Source organism: Natator depressus, chromosome 14, assembly GCF_965152275.1.
Source record: "Natator depressus isolate rNatDep1 chromosome 14, rNatDep2.hap1, whole genome shotgun sequence".
Classification (NCBI taxonomy): Eukaryota; Metazoa; Chordata; order Testudines; family Cheloniidae; genus Natator; species Natator depressus.
The window spans coordinates 7,099,837-7,117,827 of NC_134247.1; the positions used below are offsets into that span (position 1 = coordinate 7,099,837).

Below are 17,991 nucleotides of genomic sequence, written 5' to 3' on the forward strand. Positions count from 1 at the left end.
AAGCTCCTGCCCTCTCCTTATTAAAATCCCTCCTTTAGACACTTCTTCAGTAAAGTCTGCACACACAAGATGCAGATCCAGGGCTAGCTAACACTGTTTGTGAACCTGTCAGGCAGCTAGAGGATACAAACATGTGATGCCCAAGGCAATTTTTTTTAGTGTATGTTAAAAAAAGATTTTTCTGTATTAACAGGATTTGGGTCAACCAGTACTTCACCCACCATAAATGAAAATCACTTATAGCTGATAGCTACTGAGTGTAAACCATATTCCTGGCTAGGGCAGAGCATCTAAAAATGACAATAACTTGTATCAATTTGAAACTGACAGTCTTTGGCAAAGAAATTGGAGGAAGATGGACCTGGATAGTATTCTAGATTTAGTTATGATCTGATAAAGTGCTCATGACAAAGGTTAGCAAGGGCAGCGCAATTAATAGAAAAATACTGAGCTCAAAACTAAATATAACAGTCCTACCATTCATAAAACCACCCTCGTTAAAGACATCCAATCCAAGAGAAGAAGAACAACAAAAAAAGGTAGATATCAAAAACAAAATAACGCTCAGTCAAAATCATGACTGACCAAAGCAGCTTTCGTGTATGATATGAAGCTTGGTAAATTTGAGTTCTGATGAAAAGTAAGTTTGAAAAAGGAGCATTAACTGTAAGAACTCTGCCACTGATTTCCAGGCACTGAGAGGCAAGACAACCCAACAGACTCCAGTTGTCATGAAAGAACACAGACACTTAAACAACAGGGCTCTAGCCCTTCTAAGACTTACAGCATGGTCATCAAGGCCCAAAACTGAAATGAACAGGTAGACAGTGCAGACAATGTAGCTAAGCATATTGACTTTCCTCAATTTGAAGACAAGCCATTGTGTTCTGAACAAGATGAAGCACCTAAAGGTTCCTCAAGGGCCACATACAAGAGAGTGCATTATTGTAATCCAGCCCGGAGATGGCAAAGACATGGGTCTGCATTTGAGAGGAAAAATGACTGTCCCCTGACCAACTGCTAATAGAAGAAGACACTACACAGGACCATCATTATCTACATACTAAGAAGCCATGAAGAATTTAACAAAACCCCAAGGCTCAGAACTACATTGATAAAGGTGCAGGCGCAGTCTTTCTTTTCTCTGTGAATTCCCCAAACTAGCAGCAACACTTCCATCATGGCCAGATTCATTCCCAGCCAATTCATTCCCATGCATCTCCAAATCTTGGTTAGATTTTAAGAATGCACAACAACAGATGACAGAGGTTGATGAACTGCCAAGACTCTTCTAACCATGTCTCAGGCAAGGGATAACTTTTTCAAAAGTAGCAGAGTGACTTAGGAGCCTAAGTCCTATTAGGTGCATTTGAAAATTTTACAAAAGAAAGGTCCTCATATGCAATAACAGACTACCCTGATTATAACACAGTCCTTACAGCCCAGGATTTAGGCTTTGCGCAGCTCTGGCATTCAGAAGATGGAAATTACAAAGCCACAGTACTAATAGTCTTGTAGTATTTACTGGGAGGCATTTAATATGCACCCCTTATACGTAAAAAGAAAAGGAGTACTTGTGGCACCTTAGAGACTAACCAATTTATTTGAATATAAGCTTTCGTGAGCTACAGCTCACATCGGATGCATCCGATGAAGTGAGCTGTAGCTCACGAAAGCTTATGCTCAAATAAATTGGTTAGTCTCTAAGGTGCCACAAGTACTCCTTTTCTTTTTGCGAATACAGACTAACACGGCTGTTACTCTGAAACCTTATACGTAACTTATTTAACTAATGTTTGGGGTCAAATTCAGATGTGACATACAAAGGGTGCAGGTTATATGTCTGTAAGTAGGCTTTAGGGGTCTAAATTGTTCTAACTTACACTTGGGAGTGGCTGAAGGTATAAGTTACGGTAGGAGTTGCTACTTTAGATTTACAATTTCTTACACATTCTTCAGTTGTTTTTTCAACAATCCCACTCTTTCCCAGCCCCTCAGAATGTAAGAATGTATATTACTATGATTTTTCAGTGTGAAAAGTACAAATAGACTTACTGTAATCATCTTGAAATTATCTATTTGAATTCAAGATTCTACAGCTAAAGTTTGGTGAGAAGCTTCATAACAAGATTGTATTATGAACTGTCCAAACAAATTCTGAATGGCTTGGAATGCCAGTTATTTCTTTTAGATCTCTATTACTTTTCAAGTACTTAATTCCCAAAAGGTGTGTGTATGTTACATGTTTATACTGTAGTATCTACAATCATCTAAATAAATTATGTTTAACATTCTTTCATAATATCTGAGCACTATGTTAGCATGTAGCAAACTCTGAAGAAAAAGGAAATGCTTCATTCACAAAAGTACTAGACAATCTGAGTACATTTCTATCCAAAGTTGATAATTACATCGTAAATACTGCATTGTGCATTGGTGTACGCCTCCAAATTCATTATGCTAATATAAGTATTAACCTTTCTTGGAAAGTTGTTATTCAAGACCGTTTTTTGTTTACACACTTTCTTGATTATTCATTGAATTATACCATATGTCAAAGTTATAAATTTTCTGCGCATGTGTGGAGAGAAAAAATACATCGCGCACGCGCGTGTGTGTAGAAAGTACATTATCTGTTTGCAAAAATATGACCTACTAGCTACACGTTAACTACATCAGCATTATTTCAAACACATGATCAATATAATGCAATCTGCATCCTTTTCTGTTCTTTTCCTCTGTATATGGTTAACTTTTTAAAATTAAATTTGTATACATACTAAAACAGTGTACAATCTATCATATGCCATTTATAATTATTTCAGAAAATCATTATGGCTTTGAGCTAAAGCTAAATTTTAACAGAGTAACTGGCTTTTATTTGAATTAAGAAATGTTACATTGACCAAAATAGTTGGTTTTCATTTCTATAGGAGTTTGGTCTTTGAGTTCTTGATAGACATATGCAATGTTTATTTTTAAATGCACTGCTCTATTATAAGGCCTGCCTGGAATTTTATTGATTATCTCAATGTATTACTTTTTTCCCCTTAAAAACAAACAAAGAAAAACCTTTAAAACATTACATCTTTCAAACAGCTCCTAAAAAACAAGAAAGTGTGTAGGATTAGAAGCCAAGGCTAACCTGGTGGATTCCAATGAAAATATATTCATAAAACATACTTGGAGCCAAAATGGAGGCCTGGCGAGTTCCAGTGTCATGTGTGATTGTTCCCTGTACCACGCGGTCCTATATCCGATCATTCGGAAATAAAGGCATCAGCCAACTTAGTGGCACAAAACAAACTTTTTGTTCTACAGGGAAAGTAATGGTAGTTAATATGCGAAGGAGCATTAACATTGGATCGAAGAGATGACAAAAGCAGATTTGGGTCTAGCAGCACAAAAAACTGGAGACGCGGATGAGGCAGAGAAATTAATTAGATTAGAGGAGATTTTTGGTGCAGTGTCACTACTAGTAAGATGATTTAAAGAAACATCTAATCTCTCCAAACTGACTCAGAAATCTTAGATTGACAAGAACTGTCTGTGTTCCCCCAGTTGCCTTAAAGCAACCCACATCCTCAAGCTGGGGCTCTTTCTCTCTCACATCAACAGTTACTGGCAGTACTGGATTACAAGAGAACCACTTGCTATGAGAGAGAGAGAGACTCATGCAAACACACGGATCTTAAAACTATCCCAGGAAATGAATGCAAAATTTTACAGCTTTAAGAAAGATTTAACTATGGTTTGATCAACTATTATCAAATATTAAGCATAAGGAGATTAGCCAAAGTTAATAGAAACAAGAAAAACTAAAATGACAGAGAAAGGTATCTCCAGCACTTTCTGCATTCAAAAGACCATGAAGGGGAAAAATTCACACAGCACAATCGGCTCACTTTGGCAACAGCAGAAAAACAACAACAGTGCAATTATAAAATCTTACCCCTCAAAACTAAAATCTGAAGCCACACGGTTTTCTCTCTTGGTTTGCCTGTAAGATTTAGTTGTGGTTGGTCCTGCTTTGAGCAGGGGGTTGGACTAGATGACCTCCTGAGGTCTCTTCCAACCCTAATCTTCTATGAGTCTATGATTCTAAGATCAAATCCTATATTCTGAGTACTGAATTTCTAAACTATTAGCCTAGATGGTCAGGCCTATGTCGATCAACTGTGCCTACAGAATTATTTGCAAGGCTCAAACTGTAAAGAGGATGTAGTTAGAGCTCCTATCAGAACTACAACAATTAAGATATACCACTTATTTAAATATTTTTGGATGTTTTCTACATTTTCAAATATTTTGATTTCAATTACAATACAGAATACAAAGTGTACAGTGCTCACTTTAGATTTATTTTTGATTACAAATATTTGCACTGTAAAAAACAAAAGAAACAGTATTTTTCAATTCACCTAATATAAGTATTGTAGTGCAACCTCTTTATCATGAAAGTTGAACTTACAAATGTAGAATTATGTACAAAAAACTCTGCATTTAAAAATAAAACCATGTAAAATTTAGAGCCTACAAGTCCAATCAGTCCTACTTCTTGTTCAGCCAGACAAACAAGTTTGTTTGCATTTGAAGAAGATAATGCTGTCTGCTTCTTGTCTACAATGTCACCTGAAAGCGAGAACAGGCGTTCACATGGCACTGTTGTAGCCAGCGTCACAAGATATTTACATGCCAGATGAGCTAAAGATTCATATGTCCCTTGATGTTTCAACCACCATTCCACAGGACATGCGTCCATGCTGATGACGGGTTCTGCTTGATAACGATCCAAAGCAGTGTGGACTGATGCATGTTCATTTTCATCATGTGAGTCATATGCCACCAGCAGAAAGTTGATTATCTTTTTTGGTGGTTTGGGTTCTGTAGTTTAGGCATCAGAGTGTTGCTCTTTTAAGACTTCTGAAAGCATGGTCCACAACTCATACTTTTAAGATTTTGGACGGCACTTCAGATTCTTAAACCTTGGGTCGAGTGCTGTAACTACCTTTAGAAATTTCACATTGGTATCTTCTTTGCATTTTGTCAAATTTGCAGTGAAAGTGTTCTTAAAAGGAAAAACATGTGGTGGGTCATCATCCGAGACTGCTATAACATGAAATATATGGCAGAATGCGGGTAAAACAGAGCAAGATAGATACAATTCTCCCTCAAGGAGGTCAGCCACAAATTTAATTAAAGCCTTTTTTTTAACGAGCGTCATCAGCATGGAAGCATGTCCCCTGGAATGGTGGTTGACGAATGAAGGGACATATGAATCTTTAGCGCATCTGGCACATAAATATCTTGTGACGCCAGCTACAACAGTGCCATGTGAACACCTGTTCTCACTTTCAGGTGACATTGTAATTAAGAAGTGGACAGCATTATCTCCCGTAATGTAAACAAACCTGTTTCTCTTAGCAAGTGGCTGAACAAGAAGTAGGATTGAGTGGATTTGTAAGCTCTAAAATTTTACATTGTTTTGTTTTTGAGTGCAGTTATGTAATAAAAAACGACATTTGTAAGTTATACTTTCATGATAAAGAGACTGGACTACAGTATTTGTATGAGGTGAATTGAAAAGTACTGTTTCATTTGTTTGTAATTTTTACAGTGAAAATATTTGTAATAAAATATGATATAAAGCAAGCACTGTACACTTTGTATTCTGTGTTGTAATTGAAATCGATATATTTGAAAACGTAGAAAAACATTCAAAATATTTAATAAATTTCAATTGGTATTCTATTGTTTAACAGTGCAATTAATCACAATTCATTTTTTTTAACTGCAATTAATTTTTTTGAGTTAATCACGTGAGTTAACTGTGATTAATTAACAGCCCTAATAAGGCCATTATGCTTCTGTTTAAACTCTGCTCAAGGAAGGAGAGAACACGAAATAAACATGTGTAAAACAACTGGAAATATATAGCATGATCTTCTTAAAAGAGTGGAAGTTTTACCATTAACTTCAATAGGAGAAGAATCAAGTCAATGCGGAACACTTTTGAAAAATCTTACCTAGAAAACCTAAAAGTTGTTGTGATGTACCTGTATGCAAGGTATGTAATGTATCTCTTTCAAAATACTATATTATTTCAATGGCCTGATCAAAGAGCAATGAAATACATTATTAGTTTGCAATTTCATCATCAAGGAATTGAAGAGTACTTTACATATCCATTAGTATATTTTACATTATCTATAAATATTGGAACTTTTTTTTTGTTCGAGGATTATGAGACGTGACTGATTTGGTCTTGTAAAAAGTGTACAGATAGCCTTCAGTGCTTAGCAGAGTATTTGTCACATCGGCAAAGAGTCCTGTGGCACCTTATAGACTAACAGACATATTGGAGCATAAGCTTTAGTGGGTGAATACCCACTTCGTCAGATGTATATGACATGCCAGAAACGTTCAAAGTAATAATTAGAAAATATCTTCTTAGAAAAATTATCAATAACTTTTGAAGTTAAATCAACCCTACTGATAAAGGCTCTATGTTTCATGTCATTTAATGTATTCCAAAAAACATCAACTTTGAACATATTCAGCCCTTTCTTTATCCGCTTACTAGAAGGGAAGGCAATATAAAAAAACACAAGCAGCTATTATATAGAGTAGGTTAGCACATCATACCACAATATAAAAGACTCCAGTTCAGAACTGACATCTGAAATTCTGTAACCTCACTAGGTCTTAGCACAAGGGGTGGAAAGAGAGAAAATAATGATTTGCAACTCTAGAAACTGCTGCTACTGTGTCTATGACTATCTCACAGAGACTTTGCTTGCCTTCTCCTGGTCAGATGTTAAACATGTTGTCAATTCATCTTAATTAATGGCCTCTGTTTCAGAGCATCCTAGAATCAAAAGAGCAATAGTATTACTGGCCAGAAGTGAGGACTGCCACAGAGTTGTTTGTGTATAACCCAACCAGCTGAAACATTACATGCATAGTTTCTGCCTCTTTGTGTCTGTTCCTGCTCAGTGCTGTATCACTTTGAAGAAAATTAAAATTCACTTATTCATTAAAACAATTCAATATACTAATTGTCAGCTGACTCTATGAGGAGATATTTCATTTGTTTCTACAGTGTTGTTAAGGTGCTCTGATACACAGTGACAGATGTGGTAGACAGAGGGCTGCTCATCACACAGTAGATTGTTTGTAAAAGGCATATCAAACATGGCCAAAGAAAAGAAGGTCTGAGGTCAAAACAACCCTGCGTTTGAGGGCAGAAAAGAAGTGGACTATAATACATACCACAGGACCAAAGTCACAGGCTGTAATCTGACAGAGGAAAATGTCAGTAATCAACGTACTAATGATGCTGTTCTAATGCACATAACTGCACAGGCTACATCCACTGACAGGACAACATTCTTCTAGAAGAATATGGAATAGTCTGTCCTGGTCAATGTACCAAACCTTTAGATATTTAGTGCTAAATACCCCAGAAATGACTTCAGTTGAAAATAGGAGTTTAAAATGACAAGTTGAATGGCCTCAATTTGCTTTATTAGTAAATAAAGCTTTATTAAGTACTGAGATATAGTTAGACATCGTAACATTGTTCTCAACTACCACCAAAAAACACGCAATGTATCAGGCACAAGAGAACTTTTAAAAAAAGAAAACAAAATGGCATTTGTTTGCAGCTATCGGTAAATACAAAGTATATCCATAACAACTTCAAATGCAATCACTTTGGTTTGTGTTTAAACCAAAATTGGTTTATATAAAGCAAGTCTTATCACTACGGTTATCACTTATCACTCTGGGTTCACTAAGTCATGCTAAAAAGACTAAAAATCTTATTCCTGTTGCATGGATTCTACCTAAATAAGGACCTTTGGAACCAGGCCAATGAGCCCAATCCTTGAATCCTGCTGAACTCCATTCAGTACTTCAGGGGCTAAGGGTAAAGGCGACTTTATACTATCTTTGTGACTCCTTGATCTTACAGCCACCTGAAAGCCATTTGGCCTTTGTGCAACTTAGAGCAGCTTCAGAGCTGCTCTAAAGTGCATCCAGCTGTCCATAGTCTCAATGGATAATGCCACAGTAGCTGTCCAGGCACATCAGCTACCCTGGGGCTGCAACAATAGGTGCAAGGGTGATCACTGCTGTTTTATAACACTTGCACTTTCCCATGTGCCAGAGAAATCTTCCGTTGTCTGGTTAAGCTAAGTTTGTGGCCTTTTTGTACCATGAGAGTGACACAAAGGGGCTGCAGTAAGGCTGAGGATCTGAACACACATGTTTAAACTACACTCTGTTTCTGTTCTGAAAATGCACAACTTCTCAAACTCCAAATCACTTGGTTTAAACAATTTTGAATTAATAATAGTTAAATGATTAAACTTAAATTACTGATTTGAATACCATATTTTCAATATGGCTTCATAATTAACTTATTATCTCCATTTTAATCGATGGTGTTTAAAAGACTTTCTATGCTAAGTTAATAAAACTTCCACATATTTTAATTGAAATTATCTACTTTTACTTGTGACTGGTAAAATTAGAAATTTCTAATAGGACTAAAAATAGGACGAGCCCTTTAATACAGTTATGTATCCTGAAGCTTCTTATCTATCTATGAGAGATTGTACTCTTCAGTTATGATGGTACTAAATAACCTATCAAAGCAACAACAAATGAAAACCAGGTGGAAGGAGTTGATGGCCCAAGAGACAGCCTTGAGCCATTAACCTCAGCCACTCAACATAATTCCAAGGAAATTTTGTGTCAGGTTAGTTCAGGGATGGGCAATCATTTTCAAAGGGGGGCCACTCCATGAATTTTAGTATGTCGTCACGGGCCGCACATTTCTACTACATTACCTGAGGGGATGCAGGGTCTGGGAGTGGGCTTGGGTGCAGGAGGGAGCTCCGGGCTGGTGAAGAGTGTTGCAGTGCAGGAGAGGGTGAGGGCTCTGGGAGGGAGTTTGGTGTAGGAGGGGACTCCGGGCTGGGTATTGGGGTGCAAGGTCTTTGAGGGAGTTTGGGTGCAGGAGGGGGTTCTAACGTGGGGTTGGGGTGCGGGAGGGGGTGCAAGGTGCAGGCTCTGGCCAGGACGTGCTTACCACAGATGGTTCCCGGCCAGCGGCGCAGCAGGGGTTGGAGGGAGGGGGCTTGGGGTCTCCGTGAGCTGCCCGTGCCTGCTAGCACCACACCTGCAGCTCCCATTGGCTGGTTTCCGGCCAATGAGAGCTGTGAGGGCAGTGCTGAGGGTGGGGGCAGTGAATGGAACCAACTCCCCACCCACCAGGGTCGCACAGAGATATGCCAGCAGCAGCCAGCTACAGCCACTTCTGGGTTGGAATGGGGCCATGGCAGGCAGGCAGCCTGCTTGAGCCCTGCTGCGCCACTGGCCGGGAACTGCCTGTGGTAAGCACCTCCCGGCCTGAGCCTGCACCTGGGGCCACGGCAGGCAGGCAACCTGCCTGAGTGCCCCGCTGCACTGCGGGACTTTTAGCAGCCCAGAGATCGTGAGGGGGCAGCCGAAGAGCCTGGCGGGCTGGACAGAAATGTTAGGCGGGCTGAATCCGGCCTGCAGGCCGTATTTTGCCCACCCCTGGGTTAGTTACTGATAATATAAAATGAAAAGGGGAGAGCGAAAGGGGAAGGAAAAGAAAACAGGGATATGGATTTTTTAAAATTGGTGATAAAGTTTCAGTTGCATATTTAGAAGATATACCCACAATATAATGCCCAGGTAAATGAACCAGATTTTTCCAATAGACATTTGACTTCCCATTTCAGTAATAAGATATGTTTCATTGTAGAACTGACAGGCTCTTTGCAAAGGAGTGTAGTCTCCCATAGATAAAAGTAATCTAACTCCTAATCATTAAAGGTGAATACAAATAAGATGGTGACCTGAATGAAGTGCAAATGCACAACAATTTAAGGTCAAATAGATTCATTTTAGCTCCTAATAAGAACAGCCAGTCTGACAATACTGGGTCAGACCAATGGTCTATCTAGGCTAGTGTCTTCTGATAGTGGTAGGTGCCAGATGCTTCATAGTGTATAAACAGAACAGGGCATTTTCGAGTGATCTAACCCCTGTCATCCAGTCCCAGCTTCTGGAAGTTGGAGGTTTAGGGACACTTGGTGCATAGGTTTCAGAGTATGGTTGCATCCCTGACCATCTTGGTTAATAGCCATTGATGGACCTATCCTCCAGGAACTTATCTAATTCTTTTTTGAACCCAGTTATACTTTTGGCCTTCAAAACATCCCATGGCAATGAGTTCCACAGGCTGACTAAGCGTTGTGTGAAGAAATATTTCTTTTTGTTTGTTTAAAACCTGCAGCCTATTAATTTCATTGGGTGACCCCTAGTTCTTATGTTATGTGAAGGGGTAAATAACACTTTCCTATTCACTTTCTCCATATCATTCATGATTTTATAGATCATATACTCTCTTAATCATCTCTTTTCTTAGCTGAACAGTCCCAGTTTTTTACTTTCTCCTTGTATAGATGCTGTTCCATGCATCTAATCCTTTTTGTTGCCCTTCTCTATAACTTTTCCATTTCTAATATATCTGTTTTGAGATAGGGCAACCAGACCTGCACACATGGACGCTGACTAAAATTACCAAGAAAGAAGTGGCTTCTACAGAATATTATCTTTCACTGTCATCTAGGTTCTTCAGGACTAAATCGTTTATGATTTTCACCAACACTGCCAATAAAAATGGCATGACCAATACCAACTGTTCCCTAGCAGTACCAGTTCCAGTGAGTACTACCACAATCTGATCCTTCCAAGAAAACAATGAAGTATAACCAGAGATGAATAGTGACTAAAACTCCATTACAGAAACACAAGCAGGGAACGCATGTAAAGCATCACATAAAATTAAAAAAACCCAAACCCTACAGGAAATGCTGCTTGTCAGTGATACAGTCAGAAAACCACAGGAACACTTTTTCCTTCCTTCCCATGCCTAGAATGAAACTCTCTCTACCATATAGAGAAATTCCAGTGCAAACAAACAAAAAAAATGCTTAATTGTGTATTGAATTTCAGAACAGAAGATCTTAGCCAAATTTCTGTTCCTTAACTCATTACTTTATTCAGTAAGGTGTAGAAGTGCTTCAGAGAAAGACTCTGACGGAAGTCCACTATGTCACTCAACTTTGATTTATCAAACTTATCAGGAAGCAGGGTTGTTAAGACTCAGAAGGAACAGAAGTATGTTGGCCAAGAAAGATGGCCTTGAGGGATGTAAAGTGGAAGAAAATAGGATTCAGAAGGAGTGAGGGGATAGAGATATGCTAATCTATAGGTATTTTGTTTACGTATACAGAAGGTAGTAATAATAGTTGGCATTTACATAATGCCTTTGATTGAAGCGTCAGGCCCCTAAGAGAACATGAACAAACCAATCTATCCAACTTCACATACTAACTTCTGATGTGTGATGAGATGGTTGGCCAATTCAATAAAATCAGTTAATATCTTTATCATAGCAGCTTAGACATGTCTCTTCCTTCTCAGCTCGCCAATTCAATTATAGCAAGTATTTAGGAAACATGGTAACACTTTTTAAAAAAAATGAAACATACAAAATGCTCTTTAGTAAAAAATGTCGATAAACTGTTTCTATGTTCGGGGGAGTGGTAGCATAAGAGAGTAGTAGTATCAAGAGGGAAAAACATAGTAGTATTGTGCTAGATAATATCATATAGAGGGATGAAGTCCTGTATCTTATTGTATATTGTAATCAAAATATCCAAATTCTCCTCCTAAAATTATCATCAGGTTAACAGTTTATGAGTTTTCAGCAGCAGTTCAGTCCTTGTCGATCCAAGCAATAAGGACAGAAATGTTCTTGCAGGAATGAACTCAGTGATCACTGAAGGACCCTAAAATCCCAAAGACACTCTTGCTAGAGGAATTTATTTTCACCTGAAAAAATGTGAAACTACGCTGTCTATTCAGCTTTTTGGTCCACAGTTATTGCTAATCCTAACAACACAGGGACTGTGTGTCCTCACTGTCCAATGCAGAGAATATTTTCCTATATTGTGCTCTAATCCCTCTCCTCCTGTCTTTCACCACCAGCAGGAACTACATTCCTCCTTCACCAGAGACCACGACCCTAACTCCCCAGTCAAACACTGGAAAAGTCCTTTCCCCTTTCAGTGCAGATAAAAGACTCCCCAACCCCCCAAACACACCTTGCTACTACTAATTCTTCTCCATTCCTGTCCTGACTTCCCGATGCAACCCATCTCCCTACTGGTAGTTCAAAACATAAGGGACTAACTCAGAACTGGGTGTTGTGGGAGTCAGGCCATATGAGTCACCATTCTGGGGAGGAGGTTTAAAAGCATTTCAGAAGCTGGACAAGTTTTTTTCTCATTCACTTTAAAATAGCTTATAGATACAGCTTAATCTATTAAGCTATTCTTCTTTGGACATTTTAACAATGCTTTCATTGAAGTCAATAGAGCTTTGCCATGAATGTCAAGGAGAATAGAAGCAGGCTGTAAGCTTGTAAGCATAGCAGCATTTGTGACATCAAGAATACCACTGAATACTGTTAGACAGGTATTCAAAAAGTCATCTTATTATTTAGCCTGAGTTTGTCTTCAAGAACTTCTTCAGCCTTTTCCAAACAATCAATTGCCTTTAACAGACAAAATCCCTTTTGCCCAGTATTTGTGCTCATGTAAATGTACCTTTCCTTGGAGTTTCACCAAGAGAAAACGCAACTGTTGCACAATGTTTTTGCTTTAGCATATGTGTGGTTAACAGTAGCCATATTTTGCCCTAGAGGTGGTTACTTTTCAGTGGAGGGATGCAATAATTCAGATGTTCACAAAACAGTGTTCATAATTTATAAATCAGTTTGTATAATGTAAAGCAAAGCCATGATGATTAATCTCGATGGTGTAACAGAAGTGTGACAGGTTCTCTACAATCACACAGATGAATGATCACTGCCCCCCCCCAAAAAGTTATGTCAAAATAGGACAAATTGCAACCATATTTTGGCAAACACTTTGTTATTAGCATTTAGCTTTAGTGTTCGGATAAGAGGGAAGGTCCTCTCATGGATCAATAACTGCTTAAAAGACAGTAAACAAAGGGTAGGAATAAATGGTCAGTTTTCAGATTGGAGAGAGTAAACCATGGGGCCTCCAGGGACCAGTGCTGTTCAACATATTCATAAATGATCTGGAAATACGGGTAAACAATGAGGTGGCAAAGTTTGTGGATGATACAAAATTACTGAAGACAGTAAAGTCCAAAACTGACTGTGAAGAGTTACAAAGGGATCTCACAAAACCGGGTGACTGGGCAACAAAATGGCATATGAATCAATGTGAATAAATGCAAGGTAATGCACACTGGAAAAGATAAACCCAACTATACATACAAAATGATGGGATCTAAATTCACTGTTACCACTCAAGAAAGAAACCTTGGATTCATTGTGGATAGTTCTCTGAACACATTTGCTCAATGTGCAGTGGCAATCAAAAAAGCTAACAATGTCAGGAATCAGCAGAAAAGGGATAGATAATAAATATCATTATGCCATGGTATGCCCACACTTTGAATACTGTGTGCAGTTCTCGTTGTCCCATCTCAAAAGATAGCAGAACTGAAAAAGGTATAGAGAAGGGCAACAAAAATGATTAAGGGGATGGAACAGATTCCATGTGAAGAGAGATTAAAAAGATTGGGACATTTCAACTTGGAAAAGGCGACTAAGGAGGGATATGACTGAGGTCGACAACATCATGAATGGTGTAGAGAAAGTGATTAAGGAAGTATTATTTACTCCTTCATGTAATATAGGAACCAGGGATCACCCAATGACATTAACAGGCAGCTGGTTTAAAACAAACAGAAGGAAGTACTTTTTCATTTAACACAGAGTCAGCCTATGGAAGTCATTGTTAGGAGATGTTGTGAAGGCCAAAAGTATAACTGGGATAAGTTCCTGGAGGATAGGTCCATCAATGGTTTCTAGCCATGATGGTCAGGAATGCAACCCAGTGCTCTGGGTGTCCCTTGCCTCTGACTGCCAGAAGCTGGGAATGGATGACAGGGGATGGATCACTCAATAATTACGCTGTTCTGTTCATCCCCTCTGAAGCACCTGGCATTGGCTGCTATCAGAAGACAGGATACTTAGCTAGATGGACCATTGGTCTAACCCAGTATGGCAATTCTGATGTTCTAGCAAAATCCCAACTCCCAGTGTAGGGGTTAATACAGAGGCATTTCAATTATCTCTCAACATGATCTTAGTTTTTTTCACCTTTGCAAATATCTCTCTGACATCTCTTTTAAAAATGTCTGGTGGGAATTGTAAAGTAACGTGTTTTGATGCTAACTTACATATTTCCTCCATTAATTTTAATAGTATTAAGCTGCTTACAAATGTCAAAGCTCTTCCGTGAGATACTTTAAATTGACTGCTTGGAAATTGTATATGCTCCAAAGACTGTTTAAAAACTTGTTGTGAATTTGTTAAAGGTGAATCCATAACTTCTATAACACGTCGTCTGTTGTATATCATCTTTAGGGCTGTCAGTTTTTTACCATCCTACACAGTGAACATAGTTGTGGGCTTAATGTAGCCTCTTTCTTTTGTTCTCAAACTAAGTAACTCTCTCTTCTTTTGTTTCTCTTCTCTTGCATTTTATACATAGACCCAAGAAAGGGCTATACAACTATATACATACACAGAGAGAGAGATGCACATGCTGCATCTTGTCTTCCCTTGCTCTGCACCTTAAGCATTTTCTTGAAATGTGATTGAACTGTTGACAAATGAAGAGCAGTAAAGAGAAGTCATCACCTGCTTAGCTCCCTCTCTTTTCAATTCATGGAAGAAACTATCCAAAGCATACCTGTAATGAAACCTTCTTTCAGAACATTTTAATAAATAATTTACACTCTAATCTGTTTACTAGCTCTACTTTATATACCTGAGTGTCAAGTTTCCTTTTTATGATCGTGATACTTTATTTCTTCTTTTCAATAACACCTTTAAAGATGAACACCTATTTGCCACAAAAGAGCCCAATAACCAAGTTGTTGGTTAATTACTAAAATTAAGACCTTTATCCAGCAATACATCAATATTCTTCAGTCACCTCCACATAAGATACATCTATCTTAAAATTAGTCTAGATTCTTGTTTTTAAAAGTTTTAATATCTTGGATTATTATCTATTATCACAGTTAAAGCCATATTATTCTTCACATTTTAATGTTTTCTCACAGAACAGCAATGAAGCAGCACTGGGAGTATGCATTTTAGAAAAGGAGCCTGCGAGTTTCTATTTGTAACTGGTTTTTTTAATACTTTTGTTCTCCATTAAAAGTCAAAAATATACAGATTAACTCTACCACCTACTTTGTTTTATTAGTTTTTAAATGTGCTTTACAATTCATTCTAATATTCTATTTGAAGCTCTCACGTACAGTAAAGCTCAGTTAACATCTCTGGCTCAGTTTCTCCTTCTCTAAAATGGGAAGTTGATGACTAGCTTCTTTGTTAGTAAAGTATGTTGGTATAGCAAGTGAGCATACTTTTCTCTCTGAAGGTGATAGGGAATTAATGCTCAGATGTTCCTAACGATTTCAGGCCAAGATTTCACATAAGGAGGCATATAAATAGACACAAAGCTATTTTCGAATATTCCAACATGCTGCATGTTTGTGCTGCTTCCCTTTCCAACTGGACCTCTGAAATGTTGATTTATTAGATTTTGTAAATTTGCTGTAAATATAGAATTCACAGATTTAGATACCATGGATTTGGAGATTACTAGAGGACCTTCATTGGAGTGAGCCAGCACAGATTAAACATATTGCTAAATATAAGTTGTGTTTGGCCCTGAGAGAGGCACTGGTTATACTGCCTGTGACAAACCAGCTTTCCTTCCTTGCCATTGGCTAATGACAAAGTAGTACTGTCAGCTATACTAAAGGAAAAAACATACCCTACCCATTTATCCACTTAGCTGGGGAAAAGTTGCTTAATGGCGGACTGGAAGACAAAAAGATAAATGGATGTAAAATGGCAAATTCTTGAACGTTTTAAAAAGGAAGGACACCCTGGGACGTCTGCTTCAAAAGAAATAAAAAGTACAGACAGCTAAAGGGCTTTGGTGTCATCTTTTTTTGTGCTGTAAATCATTTAAACAAGAGGGGCACACTCTCTTTTTGACAATAATGTAAGCAGGTGGATGTGAAACTGACTAATTAAATATTTTGGGACTGCTCTCCCTAATTAGACATTAGATCCAGAAGCCAAAGCAAGGGAGCAGTTTTCCATCAGTACATGAACAATTCCAGATAGGAGACTTACATATCTCAGTGACGGTAGTATTTCTAAGACATTCAATAAATGCTTCTTTTGACCTGGAAATATACCCCACAAGATTTCCGGGGACTGATACACCTGCAAGGTTATAACAAGTTTGCATAAAAAAAATTGATTGAATTAGACTGAGGCTATCCAAGCTGTTCTGTTGAAGATTACGCAGTCTTTAAGCAAGCATGGAAGCCTCATTCTGAGTCTGGTGACTGGTGTTACAGATGTGCAAAAAGCCATTTAGTCTCAGTGGAGAAGCCTTTATTCCATCCTGGTTCCTACACCTGCTGGGGGCATCAGTTGGTGGCTCCTTTATGGTTCTGTGAGCACAGGTGTTCTGCTGGCAGAGTTCACAGACTCTCTCACACATTGACCTTAAGTGTGCCAGGCTGTGGCCTCTCTTCCACCTTTTCTGGACCTGCTCTTCAAGTTTTGGCTGCTCTTCTCCCCTCACCTTTTTATTTGTGGTCCTCCTATCTGTGGATACACTAAATACAGAGATTTCCTCATAAATCTCTTTCTGGCACTTGTCAAGCAGGGCATATATGAACAGTCCAGCAGAAGCAGCTCAATCACAGAGATACTCTCTGCGACTGTAGTGCCATTTCCATTGGACTCATATGTACAAACATCCAGACAGAATTCTACTGCACAGTATCTACCGATGCACTACTATTCTTGCACTCTTTGATTTATTCCGTGTATTCAGTCAACTCCCATTACATTTTCTAATTGATGGGTGGATCTTTGTATCCTTGAGCAGACACGTCTTCGGAGGGCCTGTCTATTGAACTAGAAGTCAAATAGATCCACTGTAGTTAGAATAGAAATAATTTTTTGTATATTGTATTTATTTTACTATAGACTGACTACTCCTGAGCAGACGGCCAAGAAGTTGTGGTCAGATGTTTGGAATAGTGTATTATCCCTCATTTAATTCTTCGTTTCGAGATGACCAGGGAGCTGGTGGGAGTTGGTTTGTCAAATAGAACCAACGCTTTTCTGTACTTAAAATAAAACTATAGTCTGTTGAGGGCGTGTCCATTTGTGGTCTTTTGACCTTCTAAAACGTACTGCTGCTAATTTTCTGAACAGCTCCCAAGCCCTGGATGGACACTTCATCAATATGAGTAAATAAAATAAACAATGAGAATTATGTACCATATTTGTATATATTTATATCCATAGGCATCTGTAGAGAACAAAAATATTGCTGAATACAGTTTTCAGATAAAAAATGCAACAGGGAAAAATGGTGATATCTCAGATACCACTCTGTGGTTTATGTTGCCAATGGCACCCAATGCATTTATTTTTTATAGAGAGATTTCGTATCTCTTTATAAGCATGCATAATTTCTGCCTTAATGAAAGCCACTGTTATAAAGAAATAGCAATGATTCTGTCAGTTGGAAGCTCTGTGAAACTGGAGTACAGAAAAACGAATGTAGTCTTCCATACAGATTACGTCACTAGAAGCCAGGACTGATTAATGCTTCATAATTTTTTCTCTCAATCTCCAACACAGAAGGAATCCAAAGAAATATTATTTAACAAAACTAAAAGTTTGTTTTAAAATGCTACTTGCACAATTTTACAAAAGATACCAATCTACTAAGT

General features: G+C 38.2%; 1 protein-coding gene across 4 annotated transcripts in view; it reads right to left on the reverse strand.

The window, feature by feature from the left end:
- The window catches only part of CEP112 (centrosomal protein 112), a 359,203-nt gene that overhangs the window by 144,973 nt on the left and 196,239 nt on the right, over window positions 1–17,991 (reverse strand). The gene's annotated exons all lie outside the window — the stretch shown is intronic.